Source organism: Diachasma alloeum, unplaced genomic scaffold (genome assembly GCF_001412515.2).
Source record: "Diachasma alloeum isolate Michigan unplaced genomic scaffold, Dall2.0 Dall_scaffold_01208, whole genome shotgun sequence".
In the NCBI taxonomy this organism is placed as follows: Eukaryota; Metazoa; Arthropoda; class Insecta; order Hymenoptera; family Braconidae; genus Diachasma; species Diachasma alloeum.
Window position 1 is genome coordinate 73,198 of NW_021681317.1, and position 5,814 is coordinate 79,011.

Below are 5,814 nucleotides of genomic sequence, written 5' to 3' on the forward strand. Positions count from 1 at the left end.
TTTTTTTTTTGTATTCAGGCAATAAAGTTTTAATTATTGACAAGTGTCTGACCTTTTTATTTTTAGATGTAGTTGATGACCACGGCGGATGGAGTGTCCGGGTTGGGGATTGTGATGGCGTGTTTTGGTTTGGTGATCCCTTCCTTTTTCGGCGCTCGAGTTGGTGCTGGGTAGCTGGGCATTCCGACCGTAGCAATTGTTGCTGGGGTTTCTTCTATCCTTTGGATTTCTGGGGTTCCAATTTTGATTCTTCGTTGGAATTTTCTTTGGTTCTGCTTGGACTTCTGGCAGAGGGAGAAGCATGACAGAATGCTCATGATGGACAGTCCTTGCCTGTATGCGCAGATGCTGGCTGCGACCATGGATAGGAAGATGATGGCGGTGATGATGCCATTTGTTGCGGTGAGGATTCTATGGTGGTATTCCTCTTGATGGTGGATTCCGATTTCTTCCGCCTCGTTTAAGGTGTGTTGGAGTGATTCGTCGAATTCCCTGTTTTCATCTGATGTGGGTAAGATATGTTGTTTTATTTGGCTCAATGGGTGTATTGGTTTTGGTTTTTCGTTTAGTATTGGTGCCATTGCTGAAATGTTTATTGTTTTAGGTAACCCCAGTATCATGGGGATTTGAGTCTGGATTAATCCTGCACCCTCGATGACGGCTGTGGTGGTTTCTGCCCTGCAGTTGGGGTTTAGGTGGATTATTCCTGTGCCGTTTATTGTTAGGCTGGTGACTTGTTGGTTGATGCAGGTTATTTCTAGTGTCTCTGGTTGTATGGTGGCGTAGAGCCAACCATTGGTGCTGGTTAATTTGGTCCATTGTGTGTCTTGATTGTTGGTGACTCTGATGTTGCAGTTCTGATAGATGGTGGAGTCGACTTGGGCGTTGAGGTTTGTAAGTAGGCGGTATTCGCAGCTCTGTTTCCCATTGGGTTTCCTCAGGGGGAGGTTTCTGGGGCAGGCTAGGCAGTTTTCCAGTGGAATGCAGGTTTGCAGGTGTTCCCGGTTCATTTGGCTATATCTGCTGGTGTATTTTGAGGTTGTGATGTATTCGTTTTGTGGCTCTACGTATGCTGCAAGTGTTTGGTTCCCGTGGATTCTCTGGGGGACTTTGCAGGGGATTATTTTGTAGAGTTCCATTAGGTCTCTGCTTAGTAGTGGAATGTCGAGGATTACGAGGAAGGAGCCATTGTTGAAGCCGGTGTGCATGTCACTGATTTGGCTTAGGATGGTCAAATCTGTCTTTTCCGGAGATGTGGGAAAGATGCTGTCGGTGATGACTTTTCCAATTTCTTCTATGGCCTTGTCTAATTTCTGGTTATTTATTAAGATGGGGTTTAGTTTCCCGTGTTTCGCGTCTTCTATGGCATGGAGGATGTTATGCGTCGTTTCTAGATACTTTCTGGCGGCATGTTGTATTTCTCTAGCGGTTTCGTCGAGGCTTGCGAGATATTCTACTTGAGTCAACTTGTCGGACAGTAGGTTGGTGTTAGAGGCTATGACGTTTATTCGATCTGTGGCCTTTCTAATTTTCTCATAGTTCAATTCATGTTCTTTTTTTATGGCATTTATTTCAGCTTGGATGATGTGAGTTGAATTTCCGATTAGGTGGGTAATTTGTTGTTGGTCTTGATAGAGTCGATCAATTTCTTTGGTGATGTGTTCTTGATCATTGTAGTCCATGGTGCCGAAGAGGGATCTCGATATGGTGCCTACGAATCCTAGCAGAGGGGATCTGCTATAACGTCTTTTGGGGTTCTGTTTTGGACTTTTCCAGATTCTTTCCAAATGTTTCTGTATTGTTTGGAGTGTTGTCTTGTACTCTTCCATGATGGGTATGCCTAGTACTCTATCGCAGGTTTGCTTTCCTTGGTGTTTATAGCATTCAGTTTGATGTTTTTCTATGGTTTGTATCCCGGGTAGTGGTTGTCCTAGGAGGTTGTGCATGTCCACTGTGAGCATCAGTCGCCATTTTCTGTTGATTGTTCTTATTTGGTCGATTTTCTCATAGTAGAGTCCGGGGTTGTGGTCTATAGATTCATGTTGGTAGATTTGGTCGAGTGTTAAATCTGTTTCGGCCTGAATTACCCAAACGGTGGTCCATATGATGAGGATAGCTCTCATGGTATTGTGTTCTGTAAGTTGGAGAATTTCTTTTGAAATATTTTGTTTTTTCAGCTTAGATCTAGTTGGGTTCGGTGGGTATTATTTCTGATCCTATTTTTGCTAGTTCATCCGCTTTTTCGTTCCCGTATATTCCCTGGTGTCCTGGGGTATATTCGAATTGGACGTCGATTTTCTGGGTGAGTTCGGCGAGCTGTTTCAGGAGTGTTTGATTGACAACGGGCTTGGACTTTGCATTTAGCCAGCCATTTGTTTTCCATTTCTTTATGTGCTCAGTCATGCAGCTGATGAGGTATTTGGAATCGGTGATTATTCGTATTCTCGAAATGTCATGGCGAATGCATATTTGGCATGCTTCGATGGCGGCCGCTGTTTCGGCGGTGATGTTGGTGGCCCGTGTACCTTGAAGAGTTTTGTGGGTGTTGAGGGGGTGGTTGTCCGCGAACCACACTCCGATTCCTGCTTTGGCATCGGTTGAGCCGTTAAAGGAGCAGGAGCCATCGATGTAAACTAGTGTGCGTCCTGATCCGTCTGTACTCATGTCCCTGGAATGGTTTCATTTTCAATCGTATACACTCAGGTACGGGTAAGGATATTTTGTTTGTAATTGAACGGGCCATCGATTCCCGAGGTCAAATTTCCAAAATTTCAATTAGGGTGGCCTGTGCCGTGAAGGGTGGATCACTAAATTTAATGATATTGACTCATTCTGCGCAGGGTTTCAGTTTGTTTGGGTGTTTCATGAAGTGGTGTCCGTCTTCGCTTTCTAAGTATACGTTTCCTTTTTCGGTTATGTCGACAATCTCGTAGGGTCCGGTGTAGGCCTGATCCAATTTTCCGATCTTGGGCTCCTTCTCGACGTAGACGAATTGCCCTATTTTAAGGTCTATTGGTCTAGCGTTTCGGTCGTAAAGACCCTTGGAATGTAGTTTGGCCTTTTCTAGGTGGTCGAAGGCGAGTTGGTGAATTTTCTGCAGTTTGTTAATTAGGTCCACCATGTAATCGTTGTAGGTATGTATTGGCTCATCTTCGTCGGTAACGTTGGAGGGGAGAACTGCCCTTTTTCCATACAGGACTTCAAATGGTGTGAAATTTGTTGAGCTATGCACAGTAGTATTGTACGATAGCATGGCGAAGGGGAGGAGCTCATCCCAGTCGGTGAATTCGTCGGTATAGGTCTTCAGATACTCGGCTAGTACGTGATGACTTCTCTCAAGGGCTCCATTTGACTGAGGTCTATATCCAGATGTCGTTATATGGTGGAATCTCAGGACCTTTCCCAGTTGACTGAACAATTTGCTGAGGAAGCTGGTCCCTTTATCTGAGAGGATTATCTTGGGGCATCCGTACAGGGCTACATACTTGGTTGCTAGTGCATGAGCGATAGTGTGAGCCTTGATATCCTTAAGGGGTACAGCGGTGCAGTGCTTGGAGAAGTTATCTTGTATCGTCAAGATATGGCAGTGACCCATACGTGTAGCTGGGAGGGGGCCTACGGTATCGATAGAGATTCTCTCGAAGCATTCGCTGGGTGTTTCGGTGATGAGCATGGGCTGTCGGAATTTCACCCTTCGAATTTTCTCTAGTTGACAGGTTCGGCAGAGTTTGATAAATCTCTCTATTTCCTGCTTCATCCCGGGCCAGTAGAACCTTTCCCTTACTCGGTTGAAGGTTTTCACAATCCCTTTGTGTCCTCCGGGGAGAGTTGCATGGCATTCCTTAATGATTTCTGGTCTTAGGGCCGCTGGAGGCATCCGGATTCCACCATGACATAGAGTTACAGTAGCTGGATGGAATTGAAATTCTTTCTCCAGGAAGTATCGTATTCTGATATTGTCGTCTATTTCGTCGCCCTGAGATGCCATTTTTATTTCAGTGATGTTGTATTTTTCCATGGCGGTTTTGAGATTTTTCAGGCAGAGTTTTAGTATCCGGTTGTTGATTTTTTCGAAGTGCCATTGCTTCGCAATGAGGGTAAATGTTCGGAATTTTCCGCACTTCGTGACGATGACTTGACCTAGCTTTGGATTGAGCTTACGTATTTCCTCCAGGTCTATCAGATTGAGGTCTCTTAAAAGTTTGGTGTTTTGCTTTTTGATTTCTCCATCTGCTGCGAGGAAATGGGCAATGTTTCCCCTGGTAAATGTTAGTCCATCTCGAGTTTCTTTGATGTTGCTCGCAGGCTGATAGTCACTTTGCGGTATTGTGATCTTGTCCATAGTTTCCTCATTTGATTTGTTCTGAGATATTTCTCCTTGGGTCTGTATGAAACCGTGCTCTTCGCTCGTGGGGAGGTCAGGCGGGAGGAGTTTGGGGTATGGATTCAAAGACACCCCCGATGGCTGCGCTGATGGCGGTTGTGCAATTTCGTTTGCTTGGGGAATTTTCGCTTCTTGGGAGTGCGTTGTTTGCTGGATTTCTTCGGTGTGTGGGAATAGTTCTCTTGGGGTTAGGTCTATTGAAGAATTTTTATTTTCCGGAGAAGATCCGGCCATGGGTGACTGTATAGCCCTTGGTGTCGGCAGTAAGGATTCTCGTGTGACCTTTGGCTGCGATATCACAGAATGTCTGGATTGAGGTATTTCTTCCTTCTCCGTTTTTTCAGGATTTTGGTCGGTGGGGTTCGTCAATTCCGAGATTTCGTCAGTTGAGTTGATCAGGGGTTTGGACTGGTTTTGCAACTCAGCCATCTTCTTCTCAAATTCTTGACAGGATTCATTCAATTTTCCTTTAAATTCTGGACCCAGACTGGTTTTTCTCATTTTGTAGAGTGGTAACAGCTGGTCTAACAGTGGCTCTAGGTGTTCCTGGAATATTTCCTCGTCTCTTTCCGAGATTTTCTCCATATACTCGTAGAATTTTTCTAGGTTTCGTTCCATTCGTTCCATGTCCAATGGTGGACGTGGTGTGGGGTTTGATTCTTCATCCTCTTCCTCTATCCGAGTTTCCGCTTCAATGATGGAAGGTGTTTCCTCGTCGGTGGAGTTTTGATCTGTGATGAATGTATCATCCTCCAAATTTTCGTCCGTTGAGATTCCTTCGAGGGAAATTTCCGGTTGATCTTCTTTTCCTTGGTCTTCCATTTCGACAGGTATTATCGATGGTTCATCCTGTAGTGGTGGTTCCTCGGATTGGGTAGGTGTTGGAGTTGATTCTGGCATCTCCACGATTAGAGGGGTGGATGGAGTGGGGGTCGTTTCTTCCACTGTTTCTGGTTTGTTCTCGATTGTGGTGCCTCGGGTAGATGATGTGGGGTTTTTGTTGATTTTGGGTGTCGTTTTATAATCACGATTCAGTCTGTAGGAGATCGGCTGCCGGGTGCCACTATTTGTTTCTGTTGCTCTTCTAGCCCGAAGCCTGTCGGCAATTGAGCTTCCCGCCGCTGGGATGGGGATAATTTGTGGGTCACTGTTTATTCTAACCTTTCGGTTATGATTTGTGACTGTCCCTGGTGTTTTCACATTAGACTTTGATACTGGTAGAGCAGGCATGCAGGTTGCGAACATGACGATTTCTTCATGTTCGTCCTGAAGAGGATTTTCTGCAAAGGCGCCTGCTAGCTGATTTCTCTTCTGTTTCTTGATTTCTACCTCAAACGTGTAATCATTCAGGTAGGTTTTCCACTTAACTTGCCTCGTGGTGGGGTTGCTGGAATCTCTGAGCCAATTCAGGGCTGGGCTGTTCGTAATAA

The 5,814-nt window shown here is 45.2% G+C and overlaps 1 pseudogene; it reads right to left on the reverse strand.

The window, feature by feature from the left end:
- Nucleotides 1–2,184: 2,184 nt before the first annotated feature.
- LOC107046117 lies at nucleotides 2,185–2,664 on the reverse strand (annotated as a pseudogene).
- Between the last annotated feature and the right edge of the window lie 3,150 nt (nucleotides 2,665–5,814).